The sequence below is a fragment of the Macrosteles quadrilineatus genome, unplaced genomic scaffold (genome assembly GCF_028750875.1).
Source record: "Macrosteles quadrilineatus isolate MER2022 unplaced genomic scaffold, UCM_ALF_1.0 Scaffold_5__1_contigs__length_97177068, whole genome shotgun sequence".
NCBI lineage: Eukaryota > Metazoa > Arthropoda > Insecta > Hemiptera > Cicadellidae > Macrosteles > Macrosteles quadrilineatus.
Window position 1 is genome coordinate 66,866,043 of NW_026542598.1, and position 24,413 is coordinate 66,890,455.

Here is a 24,413-nt window from a genome sequence, read left to right on the forward strand (position 1 = left end):
TGAGGCTAATGTAAGTGTTTAGCGCCCTGCCTTATGTACTACAAAAAGTAGTTTTAATTAAATAAAGAATATATTTAAATGTTAAAAGTACCACACAAATTGTGGATAACTTTATTAGAAGTAGTAGCATCACAGACAATTAAGGTGTTGAGTAAGTGGAATTGAGTATTTTTCTTCTGTAAAGATTTTATCATAGCGTCCCCTTATAATTGGATGATAATTTTTATAATGGTACAAATTTCAAAACATGAAAAGTACTTCAATAAACCACAGTATTACACGTAACTGTTGCATTGAATCATTAAAAACAAAACAAGGATTATTTAATTGCCGTACTTCATTTAGCAGTAAACAAGAGAATATGTTTTGGTTAAACATCGCAAACATGTTGTGTCTGTTAATGTAACAGATTTCCTGGATTTCCTGGATTTCCGCGGGTAAAGATTATACGTAGGCCTATATAATATCTTTTTTGAACAATATTAAACATTATTGAACTTGAGGCTATCCTTCCGCATAATATCGTCTGTGGCGCCAAGCCATACAAAGCCTTACAACCATTAAGACGGCCAATAAAGTACTTCCTTCCTCAGCGAGATGTGTTTACAACTCTCCAAAGGAAAGTTTTGATTCATGTAGTTTTTTGCATAACTCTATTTGGTTTTCGAAACCATTTAAGAGATAACAATTTTACTATAAAAATAGATAACTTGGCTTGAGGAAATGTACCTATGACATTTTAAAACCGATACAATTTTGAAAACTAATTTATAGAAATATTTCAAATTAGTGTTAGTAAATAACTATAAGCTTTATTAAACCACTATTACTACCTTAAAATTATAAATTAATAAATTTATAGGAATTTCAACACGTAAATTGTGTATAACATTCCAGTGCATGTATTTGAATTGTAATGTTCTTAATTTGGAACTATTCAAATTACGGAATCTCGTATATCATATTTGTGCACGGATGATTAAATTCTAGCTTTAACATCAATGATAAATTTAAAAATAACAACTTCAACAACGCAATTGGTAATATGCGTTTGTTGCATATTGTACATGCATGCTAGGAGGATTTGTTAAAAATCAAGGAACGTTTTAAGTCACATTGCTGGTTATACTAGGGATTTTTTTTATCAAGAAGAAAATATTAGAGTAGGTTGCACAGAGAGACCAGGGATCATCCAATTTCCATTACAGTACATAAGTGTTTGCATACTGGAGCATTGTTAAACAGTTAAAGGTTATGATTAAAATGATATAATAATGATAAAAAAGTTGTCTTTTTACAACATCTATTTTTACAATTTTCTCTTAATTTGTAATGAATTTGAATGGTAAACAATTTCCTTTATAATTCTAACGGCTGGTTATCACTATACAGATTTAATACAAATCAAAAATCAAGGACCATCAAGAATAAACAAGTAAACGCATCACTGATGTGTTTGCAAGTTGCATCTGTTCATTTTTTAACTAAATATAATACAAAACAAATACTAAGGGATTTTATTTAAATATTTATAATACAAAGGTAAGTATGTATCTTGAATAGTTATTTGTGTAACTAGTGGGTGAAGTAGCACTTTGCTGCACACGATAGAAATTATTACGCACGAGCGAGTAGGCGAGTGTGGAATGTTTCTCGAGTGCAGCAAAGCCAGTTGCACTCGTGTTACACATTATATTTCGCCTACAGTAACTATAAATCGTATAAATAGTAGACTTTCAAACAATGTACAACACGTTTTTAGGCTAGTTTAAATCCAAACATTGAACGAAATTGGAAACGCTTCATCAGCTGATCGTAGTCGTAATATCTTTAAGTGCTGCTTAACTTATTTTCAAGCCTACGCGGATTACGTGCGTAATAAAAGCACGCTGTTTTGTGTTGTTTAGTTGGAATACTGGTGTGCGTCAAAGTAAAAACAGGGCGCCAAAGTTAGGCTTTCTGTACAATATGTGCAAGGAAGCCCACTTTGTCGGGTGACTGTAGGAAAATATAATTGAGTAATATACTGAAAATGAACTCAGCTGTACATGTAAGGACAGTAACAGTTTTTTCTTATTAATTTAACAGTTTTAACTCAAAGACATCGATAGTATTTTGTGAACGACATACAATCAATATCGTCAATAACCATTAAGTAAAGATGGAAATATTAATAAGATTAAGAAAATATAAGTTGTAAGATAGGCAACAGATGTAAGTCTTAATTTATATTGGTTGGAACAGGCAGTTTATGTTTATTGTTTATGTATTGGTGTGCGAAAAAAAAAACACTTCATATATTTTGTCTTTTTTCATTGTTGTTTTTCCTGTTTGATTTCCTTCGTCTCCTGTGTACCATCACTCACGAAGTTTGTAGCATTCACTCCGTTTGTTCACCTGATCCCGACTTTATTGCTTCCCTCTTGTTTTCACTGTCAGTTAATAATACAAATATAACTTAATATGAATGAAATCTTCGTTGATAAACTTCGTGGAATTACTAGTTCATATTTATTTTTCAACAGCTTAAATGGAATCAAATTATACTTTAATGTGGGATTGCGTATCAGATATAATAACATTAATGATATCATACTATTAGAAATATTATAGCAAACTATAAATATTTAATGTACTATCTATGACGGATATCATATAGTATTTAAAAGTGTAATATGGTGTCTATCTTAAAATTTAAAGTTTTTTTTAAATAGCTAAATTTACAATTGCTTGCTACCTTCCTGTAATATAGGGTCTATAATAAATTTCATATTTCAAACGAATATGATTTCGTAAGCCCCTAATTTAATTGTAAGCTGTTAAATATTGTTAAAAGCCTTCATATATTCTTAAAAATATGTAGTGCTTCCTAGAAACACAATATTGATATAGTAATCCTGTGTGTAAATTAACTTTAAACATTATTATACAGGATGATGGTATATTATGCTTTCATTTGTCCATTAGAGTATGTTGATCCTGAAAGATAATACATCTTACATAGAGAGCTTCATCTAAAATTTGTTTTTAACTTGTTTGCTAAGTGATGGTTTATATACGTACCATGGTGTTACCCACATCACAGACATATAGTTTGTGAAAATATTTTTTTTTGTATTTAACATGTTATTAATATCGGGCAAATATAAATTTAAAAATCAACTTCATAAGATGTTTCCAGCCAATAATAAATTATTCAATTTAACCTGGTAACTTTATTTTTAGTTAAGTAGGTTTTGATATTGGTGCAAACCAATCGTAGGCCGTCTACACTATGTATTGTTAATGTGTTCTTCATCATCACGATTTAAAAACAAATAGCATCATAGGTGAATTATATTTTGTTTACTACATATACCTGATTCTACGCAAAAACTGTAGTAAATAGTTGTTTAAGACCTGTAATTTAATATTCGAGTTATTCTTAAATTTTAACACAGTAATTTCCGTTTGTGTTTGACATTGTAAACACCAACTAACTTTGTCGAAAATTGTTTAAACTTTGCTTTAAAACTGTTTTACGTTTCTGGATCTGACAGCAAACATTTAGTTTGCACTGTTTTCTCGTTCTGACTTTATCCTTAATTTGTATAATATTTATTTTACAGATATTTGTTACAAGTTATCACTTCTTAATGTCAAGAAAATATAGAATTAATAGTCCTAACTATTGCCATATTAGTACAATTGAACTCATCTTTGGTTATCAAGTATTATGCATTTCACACACTGACAGAACTGTAATAAATACTTGGTGAAATTTACACCTTTGTTCAGCGTTACCCCGTGTTACAATGTAAATAAGTGATATAAAGTAGCTGCAAGACAGTTTTATAACCGGTGTTAGGTTATTTGTTTGATTTTCACAGCCCTTAATTTAGACTTTCTTACTTATCCTTTAAACTATCGATGTTCTAAGATTATTACAGATTCCTTGATGTATTAAGTATGTCATTGGTATTTCAAATATTGGAAATTATCTGCGTAGGCAAATACAAGTTTCGGTTATATTTTAACCGCTTTTTCCTTTGATCGACCAAATCCAATATTCTTTCAGCCGTTTGTTGTTGATTATTGGAAGAATTTTTTTTCGGGAATCATTTTCGAGGCCGGAATAGGCATAGAGTCAAACACTATTTCACTTTTACTATCTAGTTTGAATAAGGGTAAATCTTTTAGTAAAATACGTGAGAGTTTTAATTAGCTACTTAAAGTAAATATTATAAATCTATTTATTTAAAAAGGACTTTGCACTTGATGTATTTACAATAATAAACATAAAATTTAAAAGTTATATCCTTGCACCAATAATCTAGTGTGATCAGTCGTCTATAAAGCGTAAAGTTTACTGGCGCTGTGGTGCAAAACAATATTTTACGCTTGCTTTCAGAAGATTAAAAGAATAAAATGATATTGATAGCATTCTCAGGGCAATGCATTTATCCTGAAGATATTAAAAAAGTTATCGAAAGACAAAATGTGAGTCGAAGTATATATTGGCACTCACGTCGTAATCCATTTTCTGTTATAAAAATACGGTTTATTTTCTTTATAATGTTGTATTTCAATAACGATTTTTACCCTCTATTACAAGTTTTTCTTTTCCCTACCCTTACGAAGGTTTTGTTTTTAGTATTTTGCGTTTTGGTTACCCTAAATTTATAAAACAAAGTTACCAAATGTATCCTTAAAATAAACTTAGTTTATTATGAATTTTTAAACAATGTTTTATGTCTGTATGTGTAGACTGTACATTTTAAATATTGATGTGATTAAATAATCCAAAAGTATAAAAGAGTATACAACCTTTGACTTAAACGCATACATGACAATAAGAATATTTTACGCTTTTTTAACAACTTAGCTGAATTAGAATTTGGAATAGTTAAGCTGTCTGTGATTCATGGTATGATATTTTGCTACACGTAGTACTAAACGTCATCTGCATTCCTGATGTCAATTATCGTTAGGTAGACCTACGTCATTACCCTACACATTTTAACATGCTCAAAATACTATCATGTATTTCATTATTAGTAACAAAAGTTGCATTGTTTCAGTTTTATTGAAGCTAATTTTTAATTTAGGTCCCTACCTCACACAGGAGCACTAAATTTCACGACTGAGGCGAAGCATGTTAAGTTATTTTCAAGTTCAAGGTGGAGGTGAGGGAATATTTGAAGCAAGTGCCGGAAAATCACTTTCAGCACGGAATAAAACAGTACGAAATACTCCAAGTACTTTTATGTTATAAGCGATACCTAACATCAAAAGAAAAAAATATCTTCAAACAAATAACAAACTACAGAAAAATCATAACTTATTTTTCCTGATTAACATTATCTCAATATTTTAAAATGCAAATTGGTTACAGCAAACCTACATACAAGGTCACAGCGAACAATAAATACAGCTGATTTCAGACATAGGAATGAATTGTAAATAAATACTAGCCAACGTAGTGGACACATGAAAAAGTAATCGAGAGCAAGGGAAAATAATTCAATCGGTTTCCTTGCTCCGAATTAGAGCTTGCAAAATAACAACTTCTTTATATTTTATCTGCTATCGATTATAACTACTTTATGTACGAGTTGGGTATCATTTTCAGACCAGAAATTTAGTGCTAATTTTCTAAACTTAATATGAATATATTTTTTATAACTAAAACCTACAATATCTAACCAATTAAGAAAATGCAAACACTTAATAAAAAAATGATACTTAAATACAAAAAGGGGCCAGAGTAAAAGCATGACTAAATATTGAGTAAGATCAAACACTGCACAGTCTCCGCAAACAATGTTAAACTCGAGTCTGGTTAAAGATGTGTTTCGAATTCAGAGACTGCTGTTATCAAACAGGCTTTGATTACAATATGATATTCAAATAAATAGTATGAACAAACTCAATTTTATGATAATATTATTAACAAAGTGACGATTAAATATAAATTATAACTAAAGTACGGTTTATTTTGACTATAATTAACAACATTCCAACATTTTGGTTTCCATTAGTATCTTTGTGCGTCAAATATAATTGGTTTTTACATCAGTTACCACTTGAACTACAGAAAGGTATGTGATAAGAACGAGAAATATTTTATCCTAAGAACTCAATGCCAAAGGGGCTACGTTTATTTGGTTAATTTTAACACTTTCAATAGCCTATCTTAATCTGGAGAGTGCGTTTTACGGAACTCAACGCTAAAAGTTAAATAAAGGACTGGACGTACCTAGTAGGTTCTTATTAATTAAGACACTTTGGACTAGGTTTGGGTGAAAAAGATGTTTCATTTTGGTTGAATACTATAAACGACATTTATTGTAATGAATTTTAAAATAGAATATGTTTTATACAGAATTAGTTTTATATATAACTATTCAAAACGAGGTGAAACCAACTCGAGCAATCCGGTCAACGATTAGTGTATTTCTGTGTTAGTCACAGAAGTCTGATGGTATTAACTTTTTTGTATAACTTTTTGCCTATAAATATTCATTTACAAAACAAAGTAATTGGTTTTCAATTATCAAGCTTTGTTCAAAACACATGGGTGTTGAAGTGTACTACAAAACATAATGCCGCTATCTAAAACTAAACATGTATTCTTTTATTATTTTTTTAAACTCTGAAATAAACTTTTGCCTTTTTAAGTAGGAAAATCTTGTACATGTTCGTGTACATTAAATTTTTAGAAAACATAGATATGATACGTAAAAAATTAAACTTCTTCGTTAAGTAAACTCGTAAGATATCAATTGTATAATTATTTTATTTGATTGCGAACGTACACATCCGATTATAACTTATAGAACAAATGTATCTTGCCAGTTAAATACAGATAAAGACGACAACACTCATGAAACTTATATTTATCCAAATTTAATCGTATACTGGATGGAGTGCTTTTATTGGATGTCGCCTTAATGGTTGTCACCCTTTGTACTGCTTGGCGCCAGATAAAATTTATGGCGGGGAACTGCACAAGCCTACTGACACAGCAACTTCGATTTCGATGTTTATTTTGGCTTTATTATTTTAAAGTACTTAAAATAACGTTAGTAAAGCTTGTGTAAATGTTGTGGTACCATGTCATTACAATAATCAATCTATAGAAAACACACCATTAATACTAATGCCACCATTGTATTTTGTTCGTCTTTTTACTAATCAACTATTTTTTGTTAATAACTAAGAACACTCTTCCTATGGGTAGGTATAGTTTGAATAGTTCAATAGTTTAAGGTAGAGATTTTAAATACGAAATAAAACTTAGAACAGTATCTTTGGCAACAGTAGAAATGTATTAGAACAGTACTTCATACTACAACTTCATAGTCAGTACTATTGGCTACAATTTTAGTCAAACACTACTATCATTTGGCTTGAGATAACAAGACAACAGTAGTATCGTTATAGTATACAAATCTTCAACTAGTTCTAAAAGAATTAAGCAGTAGTTTACAACAAAAATTAATAATTTAATAAACACCTAAATGTACTTCATGTTATTTCCACATATTATATTCTAAACATTCTAAAATTTAAAATGAACAAGGTTGATTAAAACACACGGAATTAACAAAAATATTTTTCCGAGAAAATAACTTCTTAATTATGTAATTTTTTACACCTATACTTGGTTAATTGTGTAAGTAAATTAGATAATTAAAACAACAAGATTTTCACTTAACTGTTTTATAGTTTAATGCAACAATGGAGGAAACCACCGACATTTTAGAATTTTAGAAAAATACTGTATATCAGTTGAAATTCTAAAATAAACAAAATAACCATCGTCACGAAAATGTGAAAATCGAAAATAGCAATTAATCATGAAGACAACCATTGGCCCCAATCCTATTCATGTCAATGAATCATTCATTTCTGAATAATTAGTGCGTTTGATTTGTCATGGAGGTTATATTCATCACGTAATGCATTGGAATTGGTCCCTGACTTTTGGTTATTGGCAATTGGTCATTAAATTGTGTTTGGAGTTTTTTATAGGTCGTTTTCATTTGCTGGGGAAGTTTTACTATCCATTTCATTTATCTCATTTCATTTATTCATTCAACGGTAACACCATTTTTACATTAGAATATACATTAAATAGGATTAAATCACTTAATAACATAGCATAATTAGGTAATAAATATGAGCAATAATAATGAGAATAAATTAAAAAGCAGACATGACATGCAAAATACATAACCAGTATAAAAGAAAGCAAAAATACATTCATAGGCTGAAACATTTCTAGTATAACGCATACAAAGACATAGCAAATTTGGTACAGGCTAACTAAAATACGTGCAATTAATAAGAATGAAAATGAGATGCAGGCATAAGATGCAAAAGACATAATAATATGGCGCAAAAGATAACAACAATAGGTAAAATATGAAGTGCAAAAACATAACAACAACAATATTTAACAATATGCAACCAAGACATAACAACAACGAGAAAAAAGGAAACAACAAGTGCAATACCGGTAGACTAACAAAAGAAAAAGTAAGATACAACAACAACAACAACAACAACAATAAAAATAAATAAATATATATATACAAAACAACAGCCATAAATTATTTAACAAACGCAAACACAACAGGAAACTTATTTAATAGACAAACAGGAAGCTCCAACTGGACACAAATGTGGCCCTTTAAAGGCACCACCAAAGAAATAACTGAAACTTTACTGAAGCCCTTAGGCAGCCACTAGGTTAAAAAGGCACTGGCACATCTTTTAAAAACAGGAGCTGAAGTGCTGAAGAAGTCCACATGAGCAGCCGCCACAGCGCCCTCACGCAGTAACCGAGACAAGCCGCTGTTGTACGCATATGATGTGGGATGGAATCTGCGCTGGAAAATTGCTCTGGAGCGAGTACCTCTCGGAACAATAAGGTCAATGTTGAAGAGCAGGTCGGGGCTGTCCAGAAGACCATTAACCAGCTTGTACAGTACCACAAGATCAGCCAGTCTACGTCGTATGTGAAGAGGTTGGATACCAAAGATCCTCTGAAGTTCTTCAATTGGTACATCGGTATAAGCATAACCAATCCGGATACCCAACATCCGAATGAAGCGAGCTTGGATTCGAGACAGCAAATCAATGTGACCCAGCTGATGAGGCGACCATATCACAGAGCCATACTCCAGTATAGGACGGACCAAGGTCTTGTACAGCAACACAAGTGACCGAGGATCTTGGAAGTTCCTAGTAGACCTGAAGACAAACCCCAGAAGTGCATGCGCCCTTGATGTGATGTGGACAATGTGGTCAAAGGGGCTGAGTGAAGGTGTCAAGAATATTCCAAGGTCCTTTACTTTATCCATAGATGGAAGAGTGCTCCCATTGATGTGGTATTCCGTCTTGAGAATGTTCAGTCCTCTCTTGAAAGTCATGACCTGGCACTTAGATACATTTAAGTCCATGGAGTTGTTTTTGCACCACCCAACGACATTACCTATGGATCTCTGAAGGTTTTCTTGATCAGACACGGAGTGGATTTCCGAGAAAATCTTTATGTCGTCAGCAAACATGAGGTAGTTGGTGGTCAAGACCGTTCCAATATCGTTGATGAACAGATCAAAAAGTAGGGGTCCGATGTGAGAACCTTGGGGGACACCAGAGATTACTGGGAATGGTTTAGAAGTAGCTCCTTCACACTTAACGATGAGATATCTCTCCTTCAAATAGCTCTCCATCCACCTGAGCAACGAACCACCAACACCATAGGCAGCCAGTTTTGCTACCAGAAGGCGATGTTGAACTCTGTCAAAAGCCTTAGAAAAGTCCAAGTACACGCAGTCGACCTGACTAGATCTACCGAAGGCTGACATTAAAAATTCTTGGAAACACAGGAGATTAGTGATGGTTGATTTTCCATCAAGAAAACCATGCTGCTCAGGTGCAATGTACTTCTTGAGGTTAAAATATAAATGTTCCAGGACAATACTTTCAAAAACCTTAGCAATCGTAGGTTGAATCACAATAGGTCTATAGTTTTTAGCATTACACCTACTGCCAGATTTGAAAATGGGCACAACATAGCTAAGCTTTAAGAATGATGGGAAAATGCCCTCTTTAATTAACGCATTGAAAAGCACAGCCAGGTGAGGAGCAAGTACAGGGGCACAGAACTTTAGTACAAGTGGAGGGATATTATCCGGACCTGCACTCTTATTGTGGTCAAGAGCATTCAACTTCTCTTCAACAACAGTAGCCGAGATTGAGCAATGGGAGACGGTGTCGTTTAATCCAAAATCAAATGCAGGAACAGGAAAGTCAGCACTGCAAAATACAGATGAAAAATGTTTCGCAAAAAGTTCACATTTGTCAACACAATCAGTCGCCACCATAGAGTCAAGTTTAAGACTTGGAGGAACAGTAGACGTTTGCCTGAGATTCTCAATATGCGACCAGAATGACTTTATATTGGATGGAATCGTCTCCTCAATGTTGGCTATGTACGCATCGTAGCACACACGAGTCATCTCCTTGCATCTAGTTCTAAGTCTTGTGAAGTTGACGAAATCCACGTGGTCTCCCGACGCCTTAAATGATTTGTGGGCCATCTTCTTCTCTATAATCAGTCGTTTTAAATCACTTGAGAACCATTTAGGAAAGTTGGAATTCCTTATCATCTTAAGGGGAGTATTAGCTTCAATTAAGAGCTTTAGGTTCTCACAGAAGGAGCTGAAAACATCATTAATATTATGCAGGTCACTTGCCTGTGGAATGGTGAGATCTTGTAGTTGGTGAAAAATTGCATCAAGGTTACATCTTCTAAAGTTAAGAACATATTTTGGTTCAGGAAGCAGAGGTTTCTTGTTAATGGGAAGCATAACTGTGAGGGCTGGATGATGCCTGTCTTCAGCCAGCAGGATGTCATCAGCTGCAGTAACAATGGATTCTTGGAAGGATGAGAAAATGAGGTCGAGACAGACGCCACGGGAATTACGGACGCCGTTGATCTGCGTCAATCCATGCGTGAGAGCCAAGTCAGAGACCAGACGGGAAGAGTCATCAAGCGCTATAGTAGGATCAAAGTCAGACCAATCAACGTTGGGCAAGTTGAAATCCCCCATCAATATTGTATTATCCACATTAGCCGTTATTAATACTTCATCAACAGCATCACAGTAACTGGAGTATGCGGACAGACGCTATCGTTTGATGATAGAAAATAAAAAAGTACAATAAAAGGTTAAATTACCTGTGTCTGCCAGTCGATCCTTATGTGCTCATAACAACATAAAACGAAATAAAAAAGGATACAACATTTTAATTTTTATTTCAATAATTTAGAATAATTTATTAATAATACTAAATAAAGTGTTGATTATAAGTTAATATTGTTAAGACTAAGTATGAAAAGCCAATAATCATTGAGAAAAATTTAGCTGCATAATTATAGCGTTCTACAACTATAACACAATTCTATTATATTTCACACATTTGTAGTTACAGTATTAACGTAGCCTTATTTTATACGGTTTTCTGATTACATTATTATAAATTCACAGAATATTCCTTCATAACAAATCGGTGATGACCACATATTTCAGTTGATACTACCCTTTAACATGAACCTGGCACATGTTATTTGGTGGTTGAATCAAGTTTGAGCAGGAAGCTCAACCAAATCCTCCGGGTATTCCTTACTCTAATACTAAAATTGGTTGAAATATATACATTTAATTCCGTTAGCAAATCGGTCCCTACGAAATATCTCGATCTAAAACATGTAGCATGGCTGATGAGGATTAATTATAAAGCTTCAAATACGATAAGAAAAATATTTCAATAATTAAACCTGCTCTGTCCCACAAGCCGTCAAAAATCCAGTAATTTTAATGGAAATACTGCTACAGTGTTTCTTTCAGCTGTTTTAAATATTGCATTGTATTGCGTATTTTAGTTGTTTATATTGATTTTAGAGTTCTGTTTATAGGTTAGAATGATAATGCAGTGTTGAAATGTACTGTGTTAGGGGAAGACCGCGACTACGAAGGAGAGTATTTAGGAATAGTGCAAGTTGGAGGAGTTCCAAAGTTACTTACTATCTATCAACAGTCCTCACTGTAATCCTATGTTGTATCTCATATAAATGGCCTCATATAAAAAATTCTACACGGAAAAGTTTCAGAAAATTAACCCGTAAAAATTCAATTTTTATGTTTATGTTATTTATTTGACAAAAATATGAATATTTAGCCTAACATGGTAAATACACGTTTTGCAGAAAATCTTATCACAAAAAGGATTGACAAAAGATAACAATGTTATCCTTACCCGTTCTAAAGTTATAGCTAATCTTCCAAAAGACTCTAAATTTGTCTAAAATGAGGAAATCACAAGGGGAAGGGGTGGGGACTTTTGGGAAAATACTCATCTCAACATGGTCTAAGAAAATTGAAAATCCATCTTTTCCAGAATTACTTCCGACATAAAATTGATATTGAGTGGGCTATAAGGCGAACACTATGAACTTTTCCCACACTGTTGCGATATGAAAACGTAAAAAAAATGATAACACAAAAAAAGCTGAAGGAAAAAAAGATATACGTCTAATAACACTTGTGATAGTCTAATAACACTTCTGTTGACTCACAAGACGGTAAATACATATAAAAAGTTGGTAAATGGTGATCGATTTCGATGGACACTCCAATCATCATCAGACCCAATTGGCAAATAGGCTTAGTAAAGCATATACATTTTTAAATAATGAATTGGGATGAATTTAACTTTTGTAGTATTAAACATAGTTACGTGATCAGCATCAAAATTTTTTTTATGATTGCGTGATTAGCGTATCGTCTGTCTATGTTAATATACAGGATTGACTATGTTAGAATAAAGAATGACTATTGACTATTTAATGGCTAACCAAACCGCAACGAATGCCTAATAATAGAGGGACAAATACCATTAAATTGTTTGTCGTAGCAGCAGCATGTAAGACTATAACGTTTAAATTGGAATTATAAGCGTCTAAAAAAGGTTTAAATTGACAAAGAGGTAACATCCTTAGAGACTGACGGTTAAGTAATCCAATTTTGAGCAAACTTGATTGCAGAGAGAAGAACGAGAAAGAAGTCTGCAGGATTTTAGAGGATCAGTATAAAGTCAAAACGTTTTCATTAACTATATTTACCATGCGTATTTTAGTACAGTTTATCCAAAGTTTACAATGTTTTGTGTTTTCTATTATTTATTTATCGATTCTATTATTTATAGTAATATAGGAAAAAGCTTTGAAAGAAAATTTAATAGAGCACTTTAAGTAAAATGCTCTGATACTTAAAAGGCATACCCTTGAGGGCAATACCTTAAGTATTTCTGTATGATCATAATTATCATAATAGTGTCTTCTTTAAACTACAAAAAATACAATATGAATGATAATAATACCTATTGTTACACAACTTTTAACAGCCATAAATATATTTTTTTCATTATTATAACGGATAGTAGATAAATAAAAAAAATACTAATAAATAAAATTATTGATTAGAGGTTGTACATGTTAATAGATTACATTTACACTTCGGTATTTTTGAACACATAAGTAAAAAACTAACCTATAATTAAGTGATGTAAAATAGGGAATTTCTAGGATATTAAGATCATTGTTTTTTTTATAACCGTATCTATTATACATAATGGTAACTTTACAAACATATTTACTTACTTTTGAATGTACTATTGAAGAATATAGCCCACTTATTTTGTTATAGCATACTGTGTGTTTTTATAATAATTAATTTTACGGTGGTATTTAGTTTATGGTTTGAAGATAACATTTTTAATTACCGTCAAAGTAGTATCTGAATTTCATGGAAAATACAAACGGATGTGAACATTTCATGAAGACAACTTAATGTAAATAGACGATTTACGAATATCCCTCGGTATTTACTGAGGTAAAATTAAGGTTTAGAGAAGAAACTTAATCCCAAACAGTCGTTTATAATGTCCAACAGATTTATACGAGCAAGACATCTCCGTGACAATGGTCAAGTTACAAGCTCATTTTATCTAACGAACCTCACTGTACTTGTGGCAGAGGAAGGTCTAATGGATGCTAACTTTAGGCAGGTGCAATAGGAAGAGACCATTAAGACAAGAAAATTGGACAAAAAACACAAACTAAAATTAAAAAATAATTAAAGGAGAAAGTCGCCAGAAGTTGGTAAAACAATATAGGTTTTTGTGTTTATTGCTTGGTGTGATAAACCTTAAATAAATATTACTCACCCATATTCTTATCTTATTAAAACTTTTTTATTTGAGTAATTATAGAGTTAAATAACAAAATATTAACTTAAAATGAGTACTGTTCAATAAGCCTAACATGATCAAAAATAATATATGTATAATAGATCTAAATTAAATTCTCTTATGTGGTTTATAGCTTCGCTCTCAGTAAATATTTATATCACCACGGTCTATGTATGGCAGATATCTCTTGGGTTCGCACCATCCTTTAAAATAGATAATAAAATTTCCCTCTTGCACTATAACTTGCTTTGCTACATACGTTGCACAAACTTCCTCCTTAAACGTGTTAACTAAACGAGACTAATGTTGACTAAAAGTTTAAAAAAGAGATTAAAAAAGCCTATCGACCTCTTTTTTAAAAAAGAGAAAAGAAAATAAAACCCCTTAAATATAACAGGAATAGTAAACAAATCCAACTTAAGTTGAAAAACACCCTTTTCCTACCACCGCATGGAAATGATCACATTGCCATACCTGTAAACATGACGCAAAACAGCTCAGTTACGCTCTAGAGCGGAAATCGATCATTCACGCTTGCTAAATCAGCTGATTTCACTGTTGTAAATTCTAAACCAACCACAGCAGCGGATCTGTTAACTTAAAATAGATTAGCAAATAACATAGTCTTAAAAGTAAACATAACCTAAATGGCATTTTATATACATATCAAGTAAACTGTATGTTATTATGAGTTAATTATAGTGGTAGGGAAAATCTTATGTGTATTACAAGCACATACAGTCAACACAAAAATAGCTATTACTGGTCAATGACGTAGCCCAGTCTCGTTCAATCTTGTTATTCTATGTCATTTTCTTGCTTTAGCTGAGTTTGTATCTTAATATTGTTATTTATAGATACTCGTCTTTTAGAGTGCGGCAAACAATACGAGTTTACTCAAATTTTAGTTTTATGTAGCGGTACGGTATTATTTAGATCTAATTAGTAAATAATCACTTGATGTATATGATATATGTTATTATTTTTAAATTGATCAATGATGTAAAAAAATTAAAACACGAGTGTATGAGAATCTACATCAAAGTGCTATACGTAAAACACTGAAGAGGGTTAAGTGCTTTTAGCGGTTTATATAGGCTTTTACTAATTTTACACGCTTATGATCATCTATAAAACAACGCTTGGAGTATTATTTATTTGGATTTATATTAACCTTATGATAGTTAATTAATAAATGTATTTCGCAACACTCATACCAAACGATTAATTTATCAAAAGTGTGAAAAAATAAAAAGATGAGTGTATGAGAATCAACGTCAAAGTGCTATACGTAAAGCACTGGAGAGGGTTAAGTGCTTTTAGCGGTTTATATAGGCTTTTAATGACTTTACACGCTTATGATCCTCTATAAAACGACGCTTGGAGTATTATTAATTTGTATTTATATTAAAGAAATAATCAATTTCGCAACACTTGGGCTAATCCATCTATTGACCGAAATTGAGTGGCAAATATGGGTCAGTAGTAAAATCATATTGACTCAAACCAAATATTTCAATAAAAGAGGATTAGTACAGCAAATTACACTCTTTTAGATATTTGAAAGATAAAATATTATACTTTAATACTTTTATCTGATATGGCGAACATACAAAGGCAGGTACTTTAAGCCAATAACTTCAAACTACCGAGCGACTTCGTAAAAAATGGTTGTGTTGTTGGCTCAATTACAGCAATGGATACATAGCAATTTGCAAAACACAGTTGGGAAAACATACAAAGTTACCAGCAGTATTTAATTTTCGCATACATCCATAATTTCCATCATATACCATCAATCATTTTCAACAAACTTTCGACGAATATTTTAAATTGCAATGTAATAATTATTGTCCATCAACGGTACGTTTTGCTTAGAATTTTTATGGACAATTCACTATATCAATAAATTACCGTATCACTATTACGTATCCTTAAACGATCAAAATAGAAGATCGTACTAAGCCAATCATATCAGCAGCTTATCTGAATATACTAACCCCTAATAAAGTTGAATTTAAAATATACAATATATTCACTATGGTAACGTAAAGCACTAAACGCAACTTTACCTCGGATAACCTTTATTACCATTGATATCACAGTCAAGTTAACACCTTATAACTGCCAGAAGGGAAAATAGCCTCGTCTACAGCGTTTAACAGGTCATAACCCTTACTTCGACGTATCGTCTTTATGTTTATGTCCTGATTTGTATTCTATTGCATCTTTTCCACGGTTTTGGTTTTGTTGAGCAAGAAATTCGTTGGAGAGTAAAGACAACTTTTAGGTTTTCAGCTATATAATTACATTTATCACTATTTTAAAATAGTTTTTCATGCAAGTAAACCGTCTTTTTATTATTGCATTCAAGTTTTTGCATTTTAATGTAGAGGATGAACTCGTACTACATTTCTTTCTTTTTAAATAAGGATACATTGATTTTGAATTTCTCCTGCCATACCTAAACAATAGGTACATGGAGAAAGTATCGTTTTCGTCAAAATCTTCGAGTTTAAGTGTGTGGTAGAAATATTCGTTTTGGGTACCACTGACCACAACTAGTGGTTTTCAAAGTGATGTATGTGTATGCGATTGTTTGTTCTGTGTATGTGTATTTGTGTGTGGATATGACAGAGTTACAGACCACACATCTGTTCTAACTTTGATGAAATTTGGTATGTGAGTACTAATTCTTGGTATCTGAAGGGTTTTTTACATTGCCTTGAAAATTTGAATTCAATCGTGATTTGTCCATAAAAAACCATTGAATAGCAGAAAACCCGGATTTAAAAAAGGGCTTGATTTTTATAAAACTTAGTAAGTCATAGTCCTTTTCAACTCGATACAAAACTGTACAACCGACATTACTGTCAAAATTACGGTTCAAAAGTTATTGCAGCTTTGGTGGTTTGCCCATAAAAGTCATAGTTACTGTCACCGCTTACCGATAGGAGTTGTTGACAAGCTAACGGGAGAAAGTATCTGTCACATTGCTGATACCACGTGTTTCCTCTGGTTATACTTTTACAGAATAAGGGTGGTTCCAGCTCAATCAACTACGGAACGATTGCATGACTAAAAGAGATATTCATAATTAGCAAGATTGAAGCCGCGGGCCTCTAGAAAAGTAACCCTGATGATTGTGACAACACCCATGTTTCGACAATCTCTCTAACATCTAGAACTATTATCTCTAATTTTCAACTAATTCTGACTGTAACTATTTCAATAACATTTTCTTATCTATCTTAGTGTTTCGAAACAACCGTTTGAGTGTGCCAAGCTTATTGTCTTAGTCTCTAAAGTGTGATGGGACTATTGTTGGCACTTGGCACTTAAGTGCAATGAGAATACTCCTTCTCAATAAACGGGATATCAGACACGTATATTCTGGGGACAGGACTGGCTGATGAGGAAAGCTATATTGATTTATCCTAAAAAAAAAAAAAAAAAAAAATAAGGGTTTATTTTCTTTTCATTTGTTAGGGCAGCAGTTTACGTAACTGAATTGATTCGCTGTATCCGTATTAAAGCGTTTTCAAAAATCAAACACGAATTTAAAATAAATGTAACACGAACGTTATCAACAACGTACAACTAATATCAAAATTGTAATATACAGGGTGTCCCGGAACTCTCTACCAATATTTTAGGGCATTGATCCTGGGTAAGAAACATAACTAAATATCATATTTAAACTGTCCGGAAGTCCTTAGTTACTCACACAGCCGCCATTTTTTTTTTCAGTTATACATTTTTTTCTAAAGAATGGTTAAACATACGAAATGGAAACTTTTCACAAACATTTAGGACAACAAGACAAAGCTACCAAAAAATTATCACGATTTTTCAAATTCATAAAACAAAATGGCGGCCATTAAAAATTTTTGTAAAATCAATGGTTTTTAGTTATTTAAGAAAGAAAATTTTAAATGGCCGCCATTTTGTTTTATGAATTTGAAAAATCTTCATATTTGTTTGTAGCTTTATCTAGTTGTCATAAACTCTTGTGCAAAGTTTCCATTTCGTATGTTTAACCATTCTTTAGAAAAAATTAATAACTTAAAAAAAAAATGGCGGCTGTGTGAGTAACTAAGGATTTCCGGACAATTTAAATATGATATCTAGGTACGTTTCTTACCCAGGATCAATGTCCTAAAATATTGGTAGAGAGTTCCGGGACACCCTGTATATCAAAAAAATGTATTGAAAGTTTTTGTATTGATTTGTGAAAACACATTACCGTTTTTGAACAGGTTTGCTTGGAATAATATATAGCTCATTTATTGTAAAGAATAAAAAGGTGAAATATTATACTTTAATTTTACTTGAAGTAGATTATAGTCGATATTATGAGTATTAAAAGACCATTGTGATTTTACAAATCAAGTAAATCTCAAATGAAACAAAACGATTAAATTTTAAAACGATTTAATTAGTATAAAAGAGAAATATAATTTGAACGCAAGGCTGATTTTCCGCACTCAGTTTTCCTCCATATACAAGGACCTTCTTTGACAATATATTCAAAGCTCCAAAGCACAATTGGAAAGCGGACTGAGAGCCCTCAAACCCTTTTTGAGAGGCTGTTTGATAGATCTTAAAACCAAAAAGCGACGTTAACACACTACTTCACATTTCAGTTCCACGGAGTTTGCATTAAATTTTGTATTTTTGCAATTATTATATTTACATAAACCAAATATTATCACAAACAACTTAAGCATTTCGCCAAACGACTTAACATTTATTTAAGATAATAGTTACAAACAGAGTGCTGGAAGACCAAGCCTTATTCAATAGTGGTCAATATGTAAATATAATTATAAACATAAACATTTTATAATAAAAAAATATTAGAAACTACAAATATTTATTTCTAAAACAATGAATGATATGCATACCAAGCGAAATTACTATAAACATACTTACTCAAGTTAAAGTAATAATCTCACAGAGTTTATCTCACCTCTAGTCAGTGAAAAATACACAAAATCACATAAGATTTGAAGTGGCTTTAACTTTGATAATACAAAGCAAAGTCTTAATTCCACTGTGGTATACTTCGTGCAACTTTTAATTCCACGATGGTATACTTCGTGCAACTTCTAAAAAATTAAAATTTCGTTCTTTCATGAGCGTTTGGCATCTTGTTTTAAGCAAATTAAGAATTGCTTGTATAATTTATTTACATAATTTACATTGAATTAATAACTAATTAGAATTTATTTCTGCTTCTGTAATTTGTCAGATCTAACACTCCATCTATAAGTCAGGTGTTAAAATTTTAATTACCATGTGGGATTTTCTGCAAACTTAAAGTAACCTGTGGTATTCTGGTACACCAAAGTAGACGTCGCGCCCCGCTGGCAGAAATTGACCTTGAGATGATCTAGGTGTAGATAGGGTACTCTCAGCTGATTAGTCGACCGCAGCTGACCATGTGACGTCAGTAGGTGTTTGTATTTTGTGGATAAAAAGTGTTGGCTTGACCGGGTTTCGAACTCGGTTCTTTTTATTGGTAGTCGGAGTCGTTACTATTTGAGCTACAACAGCAGTGTTATGGGTATAGGTTTTATATTGGTAAATGACACCTTAACTTATAGAGTGTGTCAACTTACAGGGTGTGTAAATATTGGAGGTTTAATCCTAGCCTATGCTAGAGGTTCATGGGTTCAATCCTAACCTATCATTTGGAGATTCACGGGTTCAATCCTAACCTATGCTAGAGGTTCACGGGTTCGAATCTAACCTAACATAAAATATATCATTTCCGGTTATTCAATCCTAACCTGTGCTAGAGGTTCATGGGTTCGAATCTATTTAACTACTAATGGTATTGTATAATAGTAAGAGGTTTAGGGGTTTAATCCTAACCTATCATTAGAGGTTTACGGGTTCGAATCTAACCAATCACTAATCATGTTATTGGAGGTTCATAGGTTTGAATCTAAGTAACATAAAATATATCATTTTTGGTTATTTAATTCTAACCTATGCTAGAGGTTCACGGGTTCGAATCTAACTCTATGCTAGAGGTTCATGGGTTTGAATCTAACCTAACATAAAATATATCATTTCCGGTTATTTAATCCTAACCCTATGCTAGAGGTTCATGGGTTTGAATCTAACTAACTACTAATGGTATAATAGTGAGAGGTTTATGGGTTTAATTCTAACCTATCATTTAGAGGTCTATGGGTTCGATTCTAACATATGCTATGGTTTAATGCTAACTAACATGTTATTAGAGGTTTATGGGTTTAATTCTAACCTATGTTAGAGGTTCACGGGTTTGAATCTAACCGACCACTAATGGGTATTGTATTATAGTGAGAGGTTCACGGGTTTGAATCTAACCTAATATAAAATATATCATTTCCGGTTATCGGGTTCAATGCCGGATGTAATCTAACTACAGCTGTTTATTTCAGCTAATTAGCTGATCACGTCACCTGGTTTAGAGGTCTATGGGTTCAATCCTAACCTATCATTAAGAGGTCTATGGGTTCAATCCTAACACACAGCTGTTTATTTCAATTGATTAGCTGATCACGTCACCTGGTTTAGAGGTCTATGGGTTTAATTCTAACCTATGTTAGAGGTTCACGGGTTTGAATCTAACCGACCACTAATGGGTATTGTATTATAGTGAGAGGTTCACGGGTTTGATTCTAACCTAATACAAAACATGTTATTAGAGGTTCACGGGTTCAAATCTAACCAACTACTAATGGTATTATAGTGGGAGGTTTATGGGTTCAATCCTATCCTAGTAGGATTTGTAAAAAAAACTTTATATAGTGTATAATGCTTAAGTGGAACTTTACTGTAGATTATAATTGGTAAATGTTGGATGTTATATGTTTTGAGGTGTGTAAAAAAAATGTGTTTTTGGTATTTCTGGAGGTTTAGGGGTTCAATCCTAACCTATTATTTGGAGGTCTGTGGGTTCAATCCTAACCCTATGAGTTAGTTTTAGAGGTTCACGGGTTCGAATCTAACCAACCACTAATGGTATTGTATTATAGTGAGAGGTCTATGGGTTCAATCCTAACCTATTATTAGAGGTTTACGGGATCGAATCTAACCAATCACAAAACATGTTATTAGAGGTTAAGTTGTTTGATTCTTATCAATCACCGATCATTTCCGGTTGGGGTGTTTTTTTTTGTTGGTATAGTTAACTGTTTGTATATGAGTCTAGGAGGTTTGATCATGTGATATTTTGTATATGTAACATAACCTTACTTTTTACCCAAACCAGTTTGTTAATTCACCACTGGAGTGCCAGTGTTGACGGTATGATTATAATAATGATTAACTTGATATAAGATTCATCATAACAGATTACTCTGTGTTGAGGTATTAGTTTACAAATTCTCTACTAGGTTGCAGCACTAGTGCTACCAACTACTGATTATATTGTATATGTAACATAACCTCACTTTTTACTTATTAATTTATTACTAAGTGTTGACAGTATGTTACTCTGAGTTGAGGTATTAGTTTACAAATTATCTACTAGGTTGCAGCACTAGAGCTACCAACTACTGATTATATTGTATATGTAACATAACCTCACTTTATGTATTGTGTTATCTGTTTTCCCGCCAATTTTTCTGCTGGCTGTTTTAGCTGGTGGACTGCTTCTCCTATTAGATGATGTAATTTTAAAACCTGTTGGATATTCAGTTGAAAGAATAATGAAAACATATGTGAAAGCTAAATATGGATTTATTTTTACTAATACTTATATTACTCTATTTTATATTATTTACATAAACTTATAACTAAATACTTAATGCTAGTAGAGGAGGAGGAGAGGGGCAGCCATCTGAAACAAACAATAAACATAATTAGTATATAATAATTATATAGTATATAATATCAAATATAATTAGCACAATGTCTACATCCTGTGTGGTATTGCATCATCTAAAACAGCAACTATCACTTCCTGTGTACCAAATCACAACCGGATAACCACCTTTGATAACCACTTTTGTGGTATTGCATTATCTAAAACATCAGCTATCACTTCCTCTTGTGTACCACGTCACCTTTGATAACCACATTTGTGGTCATCCTTGTCCCTATATAAACCCTTATCGCAACCCTGCCATTATTGCATCACTTTGCTCCCAGTGCTTCAAGATGATGGATGTAAGTAACTCTGCTCCAGTAGATTCCAATGAATCTGTTGATAGTAATGAACCTGTAAATGTTGTAGAAGATTCTGTTGAAGTAATTGTCCCTGTAAATATTCTAGATAAACATGAAAATTATGTAAAGAGATTTAGAATTCATGGAATTAATACTGTTTTTAAGTTTTCTAACCCTCCACCTGAAACTAGTGAGATTGATTGGCTAAGACAAGGGTTTGGTCAAATTGTAAATGAAATGAAAGAAGTTTGTCAGGAGGGCGATCAATTGGGATTTACTTTGCGTTCACTTAACCTAAAAAGTAAAGAGCCAGGGTTTGTTGCTTTTCGCCCAGCAAATGAAGTAAATGAGGATGTCTTGTGGCAAATCTTTGGGGGAATTGTGCAATCAAACGCTGAATCTATCAAGTCCACAGACACGTTTCAAGTTGAATGTACCCGAGTTAATCTCCCTGTAGGTTCTCGTAGAGTTAGGCCTGGACTTTTTAATACTTTTGATGAAGAATGCAAGGCAAGGAAAGGGATTGTTGTAATTAATAATAAAGATAACTTGTGTCTTCCCCGTGCTATTGTAGTGGCTATAGCTAATTTAACTAAAGACCCCGAATACAAAGCTGTGAGACAAGATGATAGAAAAAGACAGACTGTTAGGGCCCAAGAACTTGTACGTAGAGCAAGAGTTGTGATGCCTATGGGTGGTGCAGGCATTCCTGAACTTGAAAAATTTCAACATCTGCTTAAAGACTACAAAATCACTGTGTACAACTATAATGCTAAAGGTCGTGATGTGTATTTTGAGGGAAATGTAGAGAACCCTAAGTTTAAAATTAACTTGTTGTTTCACAACCGGCACTATAACGTAATTACTAGCTTGACAGCTGCTTTTGCTTGTAAATATTTCTGTGAGGCCTGTCATATCCCGTATGATCACAAAGGAGCCCACAGATGCTCAAACATTTGTCCCTGTTGCCAAACCATTTCACCTCCTTGTGTAGAGGTGTATGGGGGAATCTTGTGTCCTAAATGCAATCTAACTTATAAAAACCAACGCTGTTTCATTGCACATCAGGTTGATAGGTGTAAACATGTGAAGAAATGTCTTGACTGTGGGAAACTAGTTTTTTTTAAAGAGAGGTCCAAGCCTCACAAGTGTGGAGAGGTATTTTGTAAACCTTGTGGAGAATATAAAGATCCTAACCATAAATGTTACATGAAACCTAATGAGGGAAAACCTAAATCTAAAGATTATGCTTTTATTTTCTTTGACTTGGAAACCCGTCAGGATGAGTCCCTTCCCTCTGACCCTGAAAGTAAAGTGCATAAAGTAAACTTGTGTGTGTCCCAGCAATTTTGTTACCAATGTATTGAGGCAAAATTTTGTATAGCATGTAAAAACCGTACACGAGTGTTTGACTCTGACCCTATTAATCAGTTTATGAACTATGTCATGTCAGTGAGGAAACAGTTTAAAAAAATCTGTGTAATTGCACACAATGGGCAGGGATTTGACTTTCAATTTCTGCTAAAGTATTTGTTGGAAGAAACAAAATTCACACCAGAACTTGTAATGCGGGGAACTAAGATTATCTTGATGGAAATCGATAATGTGAGGTTTGTCGACTCACTTAGCTACTTCCCTATGGCTTTGTCTGCTCTGCCTAAAGCCTTTGACCTACCTCCAGAGAAAAAGAAAGGCTATTTTCCCCATTTGTTCAACACTCTGGCAAACCAAGACTATGTAGGCCCTATGCCAGACAAAAAGTACTACTGTCCCGAATCTATGTTTGAGAAATCTTACAATGACTTTGAAAAATGGTACAGCGACCAGATGGCAAACAACTATGAGTTCAACTTCAAAAACGAGATCCTAGCCTATTGTATTTCAGATGTTGATATCTTGGCTCAAGCCTGTCTAAAGTTTCGCTCAATTTTTCTAAAAGA